This window comes from Ursus americanus, chromosome 11 (assembly GCF_024610735.1).
Source record: "Ursus americanus isolate L20-20 chromosome 11, mUrsAme1.1.p, whole genome shotgun sequence".
NCBI classification, from domain to species: domain Eukaryota; kingdom Metazoa; phylum Chordata; class Mammalia; order Carnivora; family Ursidae; genus Ursus; species Ursus americanus.
In genome coordinates, this window is record NC_142137.1 from 40,004,304 (window position 1) to 40,022,433 (window position 18,130).

At 41.3% G+C, this 18,130-nt stretch overlaps 1 protein-coding gene across 12 annotated transcripts in view; it reads left to right on the top strand.

The window, feature by feature from the left end:
• Positions 1 to 18,130, top strand: part of NCOA7 (nuclear receptor coactivator 7) — a 154,657-nt gene that overhangs the window by 37,032 nt on the left and 99,495 nt on the right. The window contains exon 2 of one of the 12 annotated variants that reach the window (XM_045805611.2): positions 2,505 to 2,678. The exons of the other annotated variants lie outside the window; for them this stretch is intronic. The gene's annotated coding sequence lies outside the window, so the exon portion shown is untranslated. The remainder of the gene's footprint in view (positions 1 to 2,504; positions 2,679 to 18,130) is intronic. 12 annotated transcript variants of the gene reach the window in all.

Below are 18,130 nucleotides of genomic sequence, written 5' to 3' on the forward strand. Positions count from 1 at the left end.
CAAAGAATTTGTGTATACAAAATTAGTATATTACATATGTGGATTAGTTCCTTGATACTTGACAGGTCTTGCAACCAAATGAGAAACTGAGTTATTGAAGCAGATTATACTCCCTGTGTTATTCTCCGGAGTGCTCATTATTCATTATGGCCCCTGCTCCCCCTTCCTTCCCCTTACAGTTAGAATGCAGGTGTTCTTTCCAGTAGAGCCACACACAGTTCTTCTTCCACACTTTATTTGACATTATGTGGCTTTTTCAGAATTTAGAACCCATATAGCAATTTTTGTGCAGGTCTCTTTATGCTCTTTGTGTGTTGGAATATTTTTAAAAAACATAGCATTCAGGATTGAGGGTTAATTTAGGATATCAAAAATATATTTTCAGTGAACCTAAAGTGTTATTTTGTAGGAGATTTACTTTTCTGCTCTGATAAGGTCTGACAGGGCCTGTAAATAGCCACTGAGAGGTAGAGACTCAGCAGTAGACTCTGTTTGGTTCATATAGGTCCCGTCCCTCTTCCCCTCCTTCCTGGTCATCAGGAAAAGCAGAGCTGCCCTGCCACTTGCTTTCTTCTTCCCCGCCCCCTTCCAAGCCAGTAGTGTGCAGTGTGGAGGGGGATGACGCTCTTCTTTCTGCCTCACCCTCCCACCCCAGACTCCGAAGGTTGCAGAGTGTAGAACATGTCCTAGCGCCGATCCCCACTCCTCTGACACCCCCGCTTCCCTCCCCAGCCTCCACGCTGGCAGTTCTTCATCCTTGAACCTCTGACCTGTCAGCAGAACACCTTGTGTTTGAAAACCACTCCAGTGTATGACCTTGGCCAAGTTTTCTAAATTTCATCCTGCATTACTTGTTGTTAAGCGTGGCAAATAATGACAACCTACTAACAAAATGGCTTTGAAGAAGGAAGCTTCCCAGCCTGAGCCAAGGTGATATAGTCCAAATGGGACACAGCAGGGAGAACCAGAGCTCGTTATCCACACTGATTGGCATTTGGCCCCTTCTTCAGGGAGGAGGATCTGGAGGCTGATATTTGAACCCACTGGGTAGCCTTTTTATTAAATATACAGAGTCAGTTGTGTGGCTCTCTCATTCAAACAGAACCAAACCAAGATGCTGTGAAGATGGAGGTAACATACACAGAATGCTTGACATAGTGAGTGCTCAGTCACCTCTGACCTTGGCTTCTCTGCTTACCTGAACCTTCGTCTTCATCTAAAAACCTTCATCTTGATGCCCTTACTCCCATTCCATGAGCTGCTCCTGTGGTTCAGATCAGGGAGGCGGGAGTAATCACAACAGTCCAAAGTGGAATTGACAGCCTCCCAGAGGTACATTGTTACAAGCTCAGCCAGGTGCTGGGACAGCGTAAAGTGGAACTACGTAGTCCCAAGGGCTTTGAGAATTCTAAGGCACCCTTTTATTTTATAGTAGGAGCCCAGGCCCATGGGGTGAAATTGTCAATGACCTGCTGGCCCCATACCAGGCCACTTTATATATGTTAACTGGTAATCAGAGCCTCACCACTGGGGTTTGACACACTCTCATGTCTTGGGTATGTGTGCTGGAGACACTGACTCCTCAGCCATTTGAGTGGCCAGGTAGGACCACATAGGCTGGTCACGTTTAGCCGTGAGTAGCATCTTATCCTGGGTAGAGTGTGAGTATTACCCTCTTCTGTGCATGCTTTCCTGTCAACAAGGTTGGGAGAACTGGGCCACATTATCTTCATTCCAAGCATCTGATCTATAAAAATTTTCATACCCAAATACGATTTGATTGTTATGAAATTTCGACTCAGAGGGGTTGGCTACACTTGAGGAGATGATACAGCAGAGGTGGGTGAGGCAGGATTTGAGGCCAGCTCCGTCCCCTGCAACCACAGCTTATGCCCTGCAATGCTGCCCGTGGCAGTGGGGCAGTTTGGCGGTAGAAGGGGGCCTGTGGAACGTGGGTTAATTCACATCGTTGTGAATTCATGTGCGGAAGTGCATCCTAAGTTCTAAGTGACCTTTTCAAAAACAAACTTGTTTATAGCTTGTGAGGACATCCCATACTACATCTTGTCAAGTTTAATGTCAGAGTATTGACCAACTAAGGCAGTAGGAAACATGTACTCTGGGTAGCCCAGCTACGTAAGGCAGGGTTTTAACGTTACAGAGGTGCACATTACCCACTAGGATTGCCTCTTATCTAGAAAGAGTAGTTGCCTATAACAGAAATGAATGCAGAAGTACATTTGGTTAGAAAACCCCAGAAGGCCCTTTTGGGCAAGTACAGAGTCTAAGATCCAGTGGCAGGTATCAGCTGGATGGGTCTGGCTGGTTGGTGTGCAGCATCGCTGAGGATGCAGGGAGGGAGGGCTCCCCCTCTCCAGCCCCCAGAGGCTGTCTTTGAGTCCTAGGAAGGAGCTGCCACTTTGTGGTACGCCTCTGCTAAGCATGAATATACCACATGGGTGGAGTGGTGTGATGTGAACTCTTGCCCTTCCTTTAATTAACAGTCTGGAGATTGTTTTTTCCTGCTGGCCAAGGACCATTAGAGAAGAACCTTAGCATGTCCAAGATTTGAGGAGAAACTTTATTATTACCAGCAGTTGGATTCAGATATTCAGTCATAATGCAGGTTTTCACTGAGCTGCTACCTGAAAAGCAAACAGAACTGTTTTCAGTGCTTGGTAAGTGTTACAGCGCTCTACTGTCTTAATATCTGGTTAATATTTTATTCTCTCAGTTTCTCTCTGTCTAGTGATTCTAATAAAAGTTAATAATAATAGCATTTGTTGGCCCTTTACAAAGGGCCTTCACATGCGTTCTCTCTCCTGTATCCTCACGACGATCATGTGAGTAGATGGAAATGCGGATGACGTCTCTGTAGTTCGGGAGGTTAAATAACTGGCCTCACATCACTTACCCTTTCAAAGGACGAGCTGAGCCCTGAATCGCAGTCTACTTTGTCTAGATCTGATTATTTTTCTTTATTCTATATTATCTCGCTTTAAATTGCATTAAGCATTAATTTTTACTTTGAGAGGGGGAATAGAACATGTTATTGGCATCATAATGTAAGTAGGAAGAATTGTACAGAGGTTTGGAAGTAGAATGTTTTAGTTGGTTTTCCTGGAGAGCGTATTTGATTTCAGTTTCTAAGAACCATCCTGGAAGACAGTCATTGCCAGTAGTGCCTGCAGTGATCCGTACCGCGGCCCAGGAACACTTCCGTGTAGGATCTTCATAGCTCTTGTGCATGTGTTTGCACTTAGGCTCCCCCCAAATGGGCCATCTGGGGGGGTGGGACTCTGCAATAGGTCAGTGTGCCTTCCATGTGCCTCGTTAAATAAATAGTGGTTGGCATGTGGCAAGTGTTAAAATAATTTTTTTTTTTTTTTTACCAACTAAAAGACTGACAGTATTTAAAACAGCTTCTTTAGTGTAGGATCTAAATGGTTCGTGAGTCTTAATTTTTTTAAAACATTTTATTTATTTGAGACAGAGAGATAATGAGAGAGAGCACGAGCAGCAGGGAGAGAGACAAGCAGCTCCCTGCCAAGCAGGGAGCCCGTCGTGGGACTCGATCCCAGGACCCCAGCATCATGACCCGAGCCGAAGCAGAGGCTTAACGGACTGAGCCACTCAGGCACCCTGAGTCTTAATTTTTATCACCACGAATTTGTTAGTATTCAGCAATTTTATTAATCTTAAAAAAGATTGAGAATATTTTAAAACCATTTCCTATAAAAAGCTGCTTATGCCTTATTTGAAAATATTATTAATTGCCAATTAAACTCTTGAATGAGCTGTAATGTTGTTTAAGGCTTATGCTTCGTATTTTTTTGATTGAGTTCAGATCAAGCAACTCTTTAGAGAACATTTACATATTGCCTGTCATTCATTAATAGGAAAAATGTCCATGGTCAAGTTGGAGCTGCTGATGTTTTTAAGAAATCATTAACCTTTTTCTACGGATTTTTAAAAATGCTTTTAAATATTTAGACATTAACAGATAGACTCCTGGTTTTTGCTTTGTTTTTAAGAAACAGGCAGTTACTTGATTTAATTCTGTGTAGTTTACTGCTTTTCAGTCTGTAGGTTACAGCCCATTGGGGCATCATGAAATCAGTTTAGTGGGTAAGAACCAGTATTTCTTCTAATGGAATGGAGCAGAATAGATTAGTCTGGACTAAAGATAGACTGAATAGAAAATATCAGAATGCATTGTAGGTAGTCAGAATATATAGTATTTCATGAAAATTTTGTTTTAAGTGTCTATAAGTACATATATCTTGAATTACAGTTTAAAATTATTTTTTATTGTGGGCCATCATCAAAAGAACTCATTGTTCTAGAGGAGTCTTTGGTGGTTAGTATACTGGGAGTGAGGTTATTTTCCTCACTGAACAACAAATTTCTTTGAAAATTGTTGATCTAATACATGTTGCCCAATTGTTCAAAGACAGCTGTACATAAAGTACCTGTTATATAAATATATTTTCCCCCAGTGCAGTATAATGGCTCCCTATAAACTGATTTCAAGGATCAGTGACAAGCAGGTATCTTTCTGCTTGAAATCTCAGGCTGATCTGGATTGACCTAGACCTTGGAGTGGGACCTGGTGAAGCTGTAACCTAACAAAACCACCAAATGGAACTATTTTGATCGGGAAGCTTGGGAAATTTTTTTCTTTATGGGCCACCTGTAGGTTTCTCCTCTGTAGAACTACTTACTAGCTCTGAGGCCTTGGGTATAGTTTTCTCTAAAATGAGAATAATAATAGTACCTACCGGAAGATATTGTTAGAGGACTGACTGAATTAAAATACATATATAAAGTCTTAGAGTAAGTGTCAATGAAAAATCAGCACTAATGGATTTTAATATAAAAAGCATGCTGCCTAAATGAGGAATACAGGAATAATTGAGAAAAAGGAAAAATAAATACATAGGCATACATTTAGTGTAAATTTTCAGGGAGTTTATGTATCCCTTGAAACTTGTCCATAAACATGCTGTGTTGGTCACAGCCTTCAGTGAAAGACCCAAGACTCTGGACGCAAATAAGGCCGAAGCACTCGAAAAGTGAGTGATTTAAGCTGTCTTCCTCCCTTTTTAGTGTTGTTGCTGACAGTTGAGGAAGACTTCAACTGAACTGACTTCTGAATTTGTCTGAAACTTGGCACTGTCTCAGCTGCAGATAGTTTGGCACATGCCTTTGAAAACTTTAATTATTGCTGGTACAGTGACTCTTCAGTGTGCGAAAATTGAATTCTGGACCAGAAAAATGCTTTGTGCTCACAGCTCTGGAACTTCCTAGCTCATGCCTGGACTCCAGTTGTTGGTGATTTTAGTAGAAAGTTTTCTTTCTTTTTCCCCGAAACTCATATCTGAAAATTCCATCAGTCGTCACCCCTTCTACCCTCATAAGTCAAATGCTAATTACATATCTTCCCACACATCTTCCCAGATTAGTCTTCCTGAGACAAAGTTCAGATATGTCACTTCTGCATCCCAGATTTTTCTCTCAAATTTGAGAGAATTTCTGCACAATATGGCTTATTCCTGCCTTTCTATCTGTATGTCCTACTTAGATTTTTCTGTACCCGTCTTGCACTTTATTTGTATAATGAACTTTGCAGTCGCTGTCCTCTCCCTGTATACAGTGATGGCAAACCCATCTGTAATTGTCATACTGTCTCCTTGACACCTTTCCTATTTTATTTAATTCTTCACCACCCCCCCTCCCCGCAAACACACACACACACACACACACACACACACACACACACACAGCTAGATGTGCCCTCCCCTGCCACTGGACTCAGAGGGCATTGCCTAGGTCTCCTTATGCCTTCTCTTGGGCCCTTAACACAGTCTGTCTTTGGATGTACCCATAACGCTCTTGTCTTCTCTGCCTTATTTTTTTTGTTATTTATTGTTGATCCTTTTTCATTTTTATATTCCTCACAAGGTCTAACTTTATGCCCTGCATCTAACGGTCATTCAGTGTGAATGACAGCATTTGTTGAATATTTGCTCTGTAACAGACACATTTGTGTACTCATGTAATCTCCTAATTACTCCATGAAGTAGGTCCTTTTATCATCCTAATTGCAGATAAAGATGCTAAACTTTATTATAGATGTTGTGGAATTTGCTCAAGGTCACATAATACAAAGTGGCAGATCCAGGACTCACCCCAGGTGTGCCAGACCTCCTAGCCCATGCCTGTAGTCAGTATGCCATGTTCTTCATTAAACTATGTTGAATTGAATTTCATAGAACTTTATTGGTTATCCAGGCAAGGATAAGTGAGACTCACTGATCTAAATCATCAAATGTATTAAAATACTAAACTGGTATTTTCTGATTTTCAATGGAAAATTGTTCTTAGGAACTTTGGAACAAATTAGGAATCTCTGGTCCTTCAAGGAAACTTTGAAAGTCTCTACATACCAACAAAAATGTCACCAATCTCCTGACCTTTCTCTGTATTTTTGGGGATGTGGCAAGAAGTGCCCTATTATTTCCTCTCTAGATTCAAAGTCGGGGGCCCTAACTAGCCGAAATTCTCCTTGCTTGGTCACTTTTATTGTAAAGACGCTTGGTACTTGAGCCATGGGTCATGTGTTTATGCGTTTCTACTTCCCTTTTCCTTCATTTCAAATAAAGTTTGCCTAAAAACATGGTTAATTCCCCATTTTTTTCTTTCTTTTTTTTTTTTTTAAAGATTTTATTTATTTATTCGACAGAGATAGAGACAGCCAGCGAGAGAGGGAACACAAGCAGGGGGAGTGGGAGAGGAAGAAGCAGGCTCATAGCGGAGGAGCCTGATGTGGGACTCGATCCCGTAACGCCAGGATCACGCCCTGAGCCGAAGGCAGACGATTAACCGCTGTGCCACCCAGGCGCCCCTCCCCATTTTTTTCTGTATTCATTGTGTGGTGTATTATACCAGTGAATGTGCCACAGCCCTGCCTCCTTTTTCCTAGCTTTTTTCTTCTCACACGTAAATGAAGTTGGTAGTGAAAAGGATAACAGGCCAAGTTTAAGGAGACCGAGTACGACACGTCATAGTCCACAGTTTGCAGTGTGATTCAACACCCAATCAGGCAGACCGTTCTGTCAGTACCATAGAGCATGAATCCGAGTGTCCTAGGAATGAGAAGGGAAGGTGAGTTAGTTGGATCCAGGAAACCCTGGGTCTCCTCCCAAAGCAAGATAGGAGTTAGTTTCTGCTGAGGCAGAGGGTGGTGGAGAGCCAAAAGGAGGTCTTTTCTCAGTAGTTCTGTTACTTGAACAGTGTACCTGATTTCACTTGCAGAGAATCAAAGATGGCTGTGGGGGGCTCTCCTGCACTAAAGGGAGAAATGTAGTTTGATGGTTGTGAGACATGAAATTGTTTAGGTGTGAGCATAGTGTATGAAGTAGATATAGAAGAACCAGAGAACACGAATATGGATTACAACCATGTTTTTTTTATTAGTATACTTATGGAATACTTGATAGACTAGATGACCAAAATATGATCATGTGAACACGAATATGGATTACAACCATGTTTTAAAATGGTTTTTATTAGTATACTTATGGAATACTTGATAGACTAGATGACCAAAATATGATCATGTGAACTTAGGGATCGAGCCCCACATCAGGCTCCTCCACTGGGAGCCTGCTTCTTCCTCTCCCACTCCCCCTGCCTGTGTTCCCTCTCTCACTGGCTCTCTCTCTAATAAATAAATAAAATCTTTAAAAAAAATTAAATTTCTCTCATTATCTAGTAAAAGTAGTCGATTTAGCAAAAGGAAACACCCCCACACATATTAAAAAAAAAAAAAAAGATGGAGCCATTGAAATGGAGATGACTCAGTCCCCGGTGACCTCACCAGCATGTTTCAATTACCTTCTGAAAATGAAATAACCAAATTACCATTCAGCTTTCTTCTGTGCTAATAAAATTAATCTGAAATATCAAAATTCATCTGCTTTAAATTATATATTATACAACTTCTAAACCAAAACCTTTCCTAGCTCTAAATTGTGAAGAGCACACACCGCGGTTGTCATAATCAACAGTAACACAGTCTCAAAGACACAGGAAAGATGAACAAAATGATTAACGACTTGGCTCAAACCATCCTTGACAGTAATTTGATTTAAATCATGCCACCTATTCGAAATTGGAATCCATCAATTTTGCATCTGTTCTGCTTTGTACAGCAGAAGTGTTCTTGAAAATGTATGTGCAAACTATATTTTAAATGCTGCGGAGTGATTCAGAACTAGAATTTGGTTTTGTTTTTTGGTTTTTTGGTTTGTTTTTTAATATAGAAAAGACTAACTTAAAGCATGAATAACTGAGCCACCCAGGCACCCCGAGAAATTTAATTTTTTTAACTATAGCCCTGAGCATATATAATCAGAATTTCAGGTTGTTTTTCTTTTATAAGAGTAAATGGATTTTAAATGTAAAAGCATATAATAGTTTTTCTTCTATAAGAATATATGGATTTTTTTAAAGATAAAAATTAGTTGTAAATACACACATATCTAATCTTTAAGTGACCTGTCTAAACAGGTCAATGAAAACTTAAAATTATAAAATTAATTGAATTATGAACCTAATATAAATAATCTTAACTTTCTTCCTGTTTATTTTTAATGCACAGGAAAACCTATTTCTAAGTTTGAATAAATGACCATATTGGTTTTTATATTATCTGATGCAAGTAGATACTTAAGACATCTCTCAGTTCTTTGACTTACTCAGATCTAAGACTTTGAGTCATATAAGGTTTATCCTTGGATTTGAAATAGATTCTTGTGTTACGGAGAGAACCTTGTGCATTGCTTATATCGCAGAAAGACCTTACGTGCGTCCATCTGTTAAGCCTGGTGGGTAGAATGGTCAACAAACATGGGTCTTGCTCTTACAGAGGTTATTTTTCACAAAGACATTAAATAAGGAAATATAAATGCATATGTCATTAGAAATTGCAGGCTTTGCTATGAGGGAAAATAACAGGATGTTATGAAAGAATTGTAAGGGCAGTATCTACTTTAGATAGGAGTGATAGTCAAGGAAGACCTCTAGAAAATAATGATATTTTAGCTGATCCTGGCATGGGCAGGATTTACCATATGATATGTGTGTTTAGGAGAAGGGCTGGGGAAAAAGGAAAGGAGGGGTCTGTTCTAAGTTGAGGAAACACTTAGATTCCAAGACCTTAAGAGGGGGAAAGGCATGGCAGATTCCTGGGTCTGCAGGAAGGCCAGTGGGGCTGGAGCAGAGTGCTTTAGGGAGGATAGCACACGAAGGGTGGAGAAGTATGCTGTGGCAAGTCACGTGGGCGTTGGCTGGCCATGTTTGGGAATTTGGATTAAGCAACTAGAGGAATTGAAGTACCATTAAATGAAATGAGAAAACTAGAAAAATAACAGTTTTAAGCAGGAATCTCAAGAATTTAAATTTGGATATGTTAATTTTGAGAGGCTTATGAGACATCCCAGTAGAACTGCTAAATGTACAGTTGGGTGTATGTGCCTGGAGTGAAAACAGAGTGGTCTAGGCTGAGATAGAAGTTGAGGAATTGTTGGCCCCCACCAGCAGGGGAGTGGATGAGATCATATAGGGAGAGGATGTAACGTGAAAAGAGAACAGAACTTAGGAATGGGGAACGGAATTGATAAGTCTAGTCTTTAGTGGCAAGTAGGAAGAAAACCAGAAGAGATTAAATCACAGCAACCATGAGAAAAGAGCAAGCATTTCAAGAAAGAGAGAGCGATCAGAGGTTTTGGAAGCAGTGAGAGGTAAATTAAGATGAGGACTGAAAAGTATCCTAGCCATTAGGTTTGGCCACTTGGAGGTCACTGATGATTGAATAAAAGCACTTTCAGTGCAGTAGTGGGGGAAGCCAGTCTAATGCACATGGGAAGTAAGGGAATGGACACAGAGTTTCTAGGCAGTTCTTCTGGGAACTTGGCTGGGAAGGGAAGCCAAAAATTAGGGCCGTGGCAGGAGGGAGATGTGGAGGTCAAGGAAGGGCAAGTTTATAAAGACAGAGGAGGAAGAGAAGTAAAGCATGTTTGTCGGTTGGTGGGGATGGTCCATCAGAGGTGGGCATGGGGGGTCCCGCTGCAGAGACGCCAGCTTGATGACTGACCTTATGTAAAGTCATGGGCACATTAACAAAGCAATAAAGCAGGAGATGAGCCACACCAGATTGCCTGTACCCTGTCCAACTGGGGCCTATAACACGCTGTGAAGTTTTACTTGTGTATATTGGCTGTTCTACCCTCTTTTTTGCTGATTGCTCACTGTGTGTCAGGAGGCTTACAAATACGACCTTATTTAATCCTTAGAACAACCCGTGAGGTAGATGATGCTATTTTCCTCATTTTGACAGGCAAGAGAGCAGGCTTGGAATGGTTTAGTAACTCCCCACGTGATACGTCTCGTAAGTAATGAGTCAGGATTTCTTCCTTCTGTGTTCAGCTCTTAGGCCTTTATTCACTACTGCATCCATACTGCCTTCCAAGTATAGTGTAAAAATAAGTAGCATCAATCTATTCCAGATTAGAAATTTTCAGTTGTAACATATTCATTTAGAAACTTTATAGAAATTTTGCCATAGTTTTTTTTTTTATAGCATTACTAAGGTGTCCTCTTTGTAGTATATGTCCAGAGGTAGCTGGAGATTCCTAAGTGTTTAAGACTTTTTCCTTATTGGTATGAATTTTAAAAATAAACTATATGTGACTGGGTTTTAAACTACTGGTGTTTTGACATAACTTTTCCGTTACAGGTGCGCATCAGTCGTTCCCGTGCATTTAAATGAGGAACGCCAGTCTTCACGCGGCGGGCGGGAGCTTGGTGTGCCCTATGTTTGAGGAGCACCGCTCCTGTTTTGCAGTAGCCTCTTGCAGTAGCCTCTTCTGGGCACAGAAAGCAAGCCATTAGCAAATCTTCCTGCATTTGCAGGGAAACATTGTGCAGTGGAATGGTTATGTCTGCTCAGCTCTGATGACAGCTGTTCATTCCTTTTCCTGCAATCAGAATTCTAATGAGTGTCTCCAAGACCTTTTTTTAGTGCACTGTCTCACAGTGACTTCGTTTTGTAGGCACATCATATGAGGAACTTCAGTCCCTCTCTAGCTGTGGGTGTGGGATGTAGAGGGACCAGGTAATAAAGTAATTCGTTAATGCCCTGGGAGCCTGGGAGAAGTGACTGAGAAATTAGAAAGAAAAGATAGCATTTTCTTTAGGAAGCATCAAATTCATTTAACTCGACATCTCATTTTTCTTCGTCCACTCATCATCTTAATACGGGCACCATGTCTAAGTTCAGAAGCATAAAATCTTTTAGGGGAAGGGCTGAGGTCATCAGGGCCACCATGCCGAGCACAGAATCTTTTTTCAACCTGGATTTGAACTTTTCCATTTATACGGGCATTCCAGGGGACCCTCCCACCCCCTCCCCGCCAGGCTACTTGTTTCTTTCTTGTAAAGCTCTTGTTAGTAGAAAGTTGTTTTTAAATTTTTAGTTCAAATTTACTTTATTTTTTCAGTGTATTTACTTACTCTCAGTTACTGAGGATCCCTGCAGAATATATCAAATCCCACTTTCATATAGTATCATTGTATGTGTTTGAAGGCAACGTCATGTTCTTCCTGAACCTTCTCTTTTCCATGCTGAATATCCGAAGTTTCTAAATGTCTCCATATAAGACAGTTTTCAGATTCTTCATTACCTCAGTATGGTCTGATTGATGCATTTATAGGAATATTACTTGCTGTCCTTTTATTTTCATTAATATAGTATTATATTTTATTAGTTTGTTGATAACAGTTATATTCACACTGAGGGGAAAATAGTGTTTTTCCTTATGAATTGGAGTTTTAATTTTATCTTGTTTTCTATCCCTTATTCTAATTTTCCAGAAATTTTGTAAGCTGATTTTTTACATCAGACATATTTGCTGTCCTTCCTCGCTTGGGTCAGATAGACAACCTGAACAGCATGCCTTCTATGTCCTTATCCAAGTAGTTGATAAAAATGCTGAATTGGAGAGCTGTACGCATTGTGGCACATTAGTACCATCAGTGGATTAAATAAATTATCTTTAAGTCTTTCAAGTTGCTATAAATCACCTGGCTCTGAGTTCAGTTAACTGAATTCTCTAGGCCAGCTGTTTCCATCTTACTTTTAAGAAGGTAGTGTCAGACATTCTCAAGGGCCTTAGTGAAATCTTGATCTGTTGTCCCTGCGACAGGCCCATTGATATGCCAAATCTAGCAGTACTATTAAAAAGGAGAATTATGTTAGTTCGTTTTCGCTCATTTTTGTATACCCAGGGTGGTTCCTAGCAGTCAATAATTTCTCGTCAGGTAATCACAGATGATTGGTCTAATATCTGTCAGTTTATTTTTCAGGGAGTCATGATCAAAGTGCTCAGGGTGTCATTTCTAGAATCTGATTTTTTTTCTTTTGAAAACCAGGATTTTTTTTTTCTAATTCCAGTCTTTTTCCATGACTCTTCAGAGATTACGGGTAATGGTTCCACAACTCAGGGAGTTGTTTCTTACAGGGCTAGAGACTTCGTCCTGGATTTCATTTTCTTAGCTGTGATGCTTCGTCCCTTTTGGTTTTTTACTTAGTCTCTTTGATAGAGTTGCCACACTGGAGTCAACTAGATCTACTTTGTCCCTCTTACGAGTTCACTTCACCCAGTGTGCCATGGGCAGTGGCCCTATTGCTTCTTGCAGCCTCATTCCCTCAACGTCCCGAAAATTTCCTTGTGACTTTCTCCTTTGCATTGATTACAACCATCTGTTCATCCTGAGCTGCAGATTTCCATTGTTGTTCTGGGTTTCTGTCTTTTGCTTGTTGCTTTTGTGTGGGCTTCATTGTGTTCCGCTCCGCCATTCTTTGTATGTGCCTATTGAAAACTCGAGTTCATCAGGCTACATTTGGTTCTCGAGTTGCTTTCTGCTTTGCCTCTTCAACAGGCTCATTTGTGATGGAGTTGACAGAATTTGTTTTGAAGAACATATCATCCTTCTTGAACCACTTTCCTTTTAAGCTCTGGCCATGAGATCATATGCTTCTGTCCTTCCCTCAGCAAACATTGGTAGGTTCACTCATATGTGGAATCTAAAAAACAAAACAAATGAAAAAACAAACAAAAAGCAGAATCAGATTTATAAATACAGAGAACAAACTGATGGCTGCCAGAGGGGAGGAGAGTGGGAGGTGGAACAAAAACGGTGAAGGGGAGAGGGAGATACAGACTTGCAGTTATGGAATGACTAAATCATGAGAATAAAAGGCACAGCATGGGGAATGTAGTCAATTGATACTGTAATAGCACTGTTGTCTGGTGATAGACGGTAGTATCATATGGAGAAGCTGAGTCATTGTGTTGTACCCCTGAAACTAATGTAACATTGTGTGTGAACTATATGCAGATTAAAAAAAAAAAACCAAAAACATTAGTAGGAATGTACAGTCTGGTGTAATAACAGGATGCTTATAAAAGAAGTAAGAGTGGGATAAATATCAGATAAGGGCACTGCCAAGTGCTAACCATATGGGGCAGAAGAAGTGAGTCCAGAGGAACCTGGGCATCATCGTATAGGAGGTGATACTGTGCTGTCTTCAGACGTCATGAAGAGAGAATGAAGGAGGACAGTTGCAGGCAGAGGGAAGACTGTATGGATCCATAGACGCGTGAAAGTACACGGGATCCGCATGTGACTGGGACACTGAGATGGAGTCCTTATATTCTTTCAGAGAAGCCTGTCATCTGGGTCACTTCTTTCTCACTATCTGCTGTGTACTTCCATATCTTCCTTTTGACTTACAGTTATAACCTTCAGCTGGAAGGTAAGTGGAAGGCATTGTTGAAGACCCAAGTCTGTAAGATTCCTACCTAGAACTTTAGTTGCTAGAGAGTCATTTCATGTTTCTTCTGTTGGGGATCCATCCCTTGACCATGTGTCTGGACCAGTTACTCTTTCTCAACTGATGGTTTTAATCATTCTTAGGCTGTTCTCTGCCTCTTCTTCCATTAGCGTGCTAAACCTAATTCTACCAGGGGGACTTGGGTTACTTTTATTCCCCCTGACAAGGAGCCACCAGATACCTTCCTCTTTCCTTTTAATTATTAAAGGTATCAGCGAAATGATTACCAACTTAATTTTCTGACTACCAAGGCAAGGGAGCACACATCAGTTCATTGGTTAAGGATTAAAGGATTAAAGTTTGCACCCCAGGGGCGCCTGGGTGGCTCAGTCCTTAAGCGTCTGCCTTCAGCTCAGGGCGTGATCCCGGCGTGATCACAGCGTTATGGAATTGAGCCCCACATCGGCCTTCTCCGTTAGGAGCCTGCTTCTTCCTCTCCTACTCCCCCTGCTTGTGTTCCCTCTCTCTCTGCCTGTCTCTCGCTGTCAAATAAATACATAAAATCTTAAAAAAATAATAATAAAGTTTGCACCCCGGGTAGGAGGCATGAGTCCACAAGCCCACAGATGATTGGCTTTAACCTGTCCCATTTTTCACTGGTCAGTAAAGACCCTTCATTTATGGCCCACGAGGGTCTAGCACACCAAAGATGCTCAGAGTTCATAATTTTTTATCGGCTTTGGCTGGTAGCCTGCTCAAAATTCACTGCCGATTTATAGTGAAACTCAGCACCAAGTTTACTTCCTGGGGAAGCTGCTGGGAGTGGGAAGTTCTCGGACAGGGCTGGTGAGGGAGTGCTGTGATCTCTCAGGTGCGCTGCTTGTTTTCTGAGGCCACTGGTGGCCCCCCCATCCATGGGACACCATCACGACGCTGCGTCCCCACAGGGAATGCTGTCCGAGCCTGCCTTCCGCCTGCCGTGCGTTCCGCCCACCAGAATTCTCTTACTGGTTTCAGTTTCTCTCTGGAGCTTCAGACTAATTTTCTTTCTTGTATCTTATATAAATTACTTTCCAATTTCTCGAAATGCTGGTTAAGGAAACATTTATGTTTTTCAAAATAAAGTTTCCATGTTACTGTAGAGTGAAACTATTGGCTCTAGAAATCTGATGATTCGTTACTTTGGGGTCATAATTTTAAGTGATTCTCATAGTTGAACTGCATTGAAGGGAAAATAAGAAATTAAGGGGCAAAAATCAGAAACCAAGAAAGACAAATGTGCTTATAGTGAAGGTCACGTACAGACACATAAAACATTTAGTTGATTAGACAAGCAACTAAAACTCCTAGAAGAAATACGTGGGGCTGGTCTTTGGTGTCAGTCAGGATGGAGGCAGGAGGCTGCTTTGGGAGCCTTTGTCCCCTCTCCCAATGATCGTGTCATTACTGCTTACATACCACCCCAAATAAAAAAAAGCATTCCTGATTTAAAAGAAAAAAAAAAGTCTGTGGGCTTAGCAGATGCAGTTTTACGGCAAAGCTCAGAACCTTTCCTAACGGTTCCAAATCTCAATTCTGTTCCTCACTTCCTCCTGGAGCAATTATAGACTGGCCCCACTCACTTAAGTAAGGCCTTCTTGCCTCTGTCTCTTCCTTCCTTTTTGTTGGTTCTTCGTAATTGTTTTCCTCTGAGAATAATGGAACTTTTAAAAAAATGGCCTGTTAAGCTGTGAAGTTGTTACTTTTTTTAAAAATCGTACTGCACGCAAAAATATTTTTGTAGGGAGATAAGAAATGATAAAGAATCTTTAAAAATAAGTTGTAATTGGATACACAGTGAGAGAAGTATTAAAAGAAACATGTGGGTGGCTTATTTTTGTTTTTTGTTTTTAGTAAACGCAAATGTTTGGCTTTAACCGTGGAAAGCTCTCATGAAGTACTTATCTGTGTGTCTGAAATCATCAAGAGATAAAAGTAAAGTGACTTAAAAATATAAATAATGCTTATTAAATACATATGGACATAGTATAGTTAGTCCTCTGCACCTATAAGAAAATTCTAAAAAATTTCATTTAAAATAATGAAGAATTTTGTTCTCTGAATAATCAGTCTTCCTATGATTTAGATTTATCTCTTAGTTGTTTATTTGTATGGAATTTAGGGCTAGAAAATATCTTTTTTTTTTTTAAGATTTTATTTATTTATTTATTTATTTGAGAGAGAGAGACAGCCAGTGAGAGAGAGAACACAAGCAGGGGGAGTGGGAGAGGAAGAAACAGGCTCCCAGCCGGCAAGCCTGATGTGGGGCTAAATCCCAGAATGCTGGGATCACGCCCTGAGCCGAAGGCAGACGCTTAACGACTGTGCCACCCAGGCACCCCAAGGGCTAGAAAATATCTTAAAAACTTCTTAAGCTAACTTCTTGGTGGAGCTGAGTTACTGAGCCTTGAGAGGTGGTTACTGAACTGGAGTTAGTGGCTAGCGAGGGCATCACTTACCCATTCATTCAGCAAACATCTTTTGCTTCTGGTGTGTACCCTGCAGGCTGTGCTAAGCACTGAGTATACAGTGATGTGTAACTAAGACAGACATTGTCCTTTCCCTCAGGAAGCTTATATTCTATGGGGAGAAGCCGATATCGAACAGCTAAATTGCAATAGTGATGATTCAATCAGACTATTGATAAGTGCTGCAAAGAAAAATTAATGCTGGCGTAGAGACTTTTGCAGGAAGACCTGACCAATTCTTTGGATCTTGGAAGGTCTTCATGAGGAAGTAACATTTGACCTGATCTCTGAGGGCTGATGGGAATTAACCAGGTGAAGGGTGATGGGGTGCATTCTTGGCAGAGGATATAGCATGTATGAAGGCAGAAGGCACAATCAGTAGGAAATAGCACTGGTGGAATGTGGAGATGGAGATGGAGCAGGATCCAGGCTCCAGGATTCTACTTAAACAGCTGGGTGGGCAGTGGTTTTCCTGTAAAGTAGGAGACACCTCGGGGAAACCAGGTTTGGGGGAGGTAAATGACAGGCTGGCTTTGAGTCACCTTGAATTTGGTGTGCCTGTGGGAAGGGCATGTGGAGAAGTGGAAGAGGTGGTTGGATAAAACAGGGGAGAAGCTCAGAGCATAATTCTGGACTGGAAGTATGAAGTTGTGAGGCATCAGTTTAGGAATAAAAATGGAAGCCGTGGGCCATGGATCTTCTGAGAAGAGAGCATGAAGAGAGGACTCCCAAATTTGCCCCATCCCTAATCTTCCCCATCACTGTGAGTACATCTACCCCTTAGCTTAAACCAGAAATCTGGCAGATGGTTTTAATCTTCTTTCCCTCACTTCCCACACCTAATTCATTAGCAAACCCTGTTGACTTCACCTCCAGAACATAACCTAAGTCTGTTCACTTCATCGCCATCCTCTCTCTCTCCTGGATTGCTGCTGTAGCCTTCAGTTGATCTCCTAGCTTCTACTCTTGCCCGTAACAATCCCAGTCTTCACATAGGAGTCAGAGAAGAACTTTTAAAACACAAATCAGATCATCTCATCCTCTGGATTAAATCTTCCAGTGGCTTCTCATAGCCCTTGAAATAAAATCTAAACTCTTTACCTTGGTACAAAGCCTGCAAATTTCAGCCTCTGCCAACCTCTCTGATCTGGTCTTATCAGTGTTCACCTGGGTGCCACCTCCTAGCCGTCTATGGCCTTCCTCCTCGAACACAAACACAAGTGGGTGGAGATGGAACACAGACAAGAGCAGGGTGTGGCATCAAGAAAGCCAGAATATATCTGGTTGGTAGTGTTTGCAGCAGAAGGGTCAAGTGAGATCAGAATTGGAAAATGTCCATGAGGGCCTCCCAGCCCCTACTCACTGCTCCCTCCACCCCTGCTGCACACTCTGTGGGGCATTTCCCGAAGCCAGCTACTCAGTGACTGCAGTGGCGCTGGGATGAGTGTGGAATCCTGTGCACCAAGGAGTCTGGAATCCTAACTGGTCAAGGGAACTCTACACAGTGAAGCATTGTTAAACAGAAAATAGAGACTAGAGGAACAGAGGATAAGTGAGGAAGAACACAATTTTTACGGATTGCGGGGCTCACCCATTTTTCATGATTAAAAGCAACAGTAAATGATAAGGATAAGAAATTGAAACAGTGTAAAAGAGGGTAGCATAAATGATTTTTAAAGTCTTGACCTTTTCTTCCCTTCTCCCCTGCAGTTTCCATTCTCTA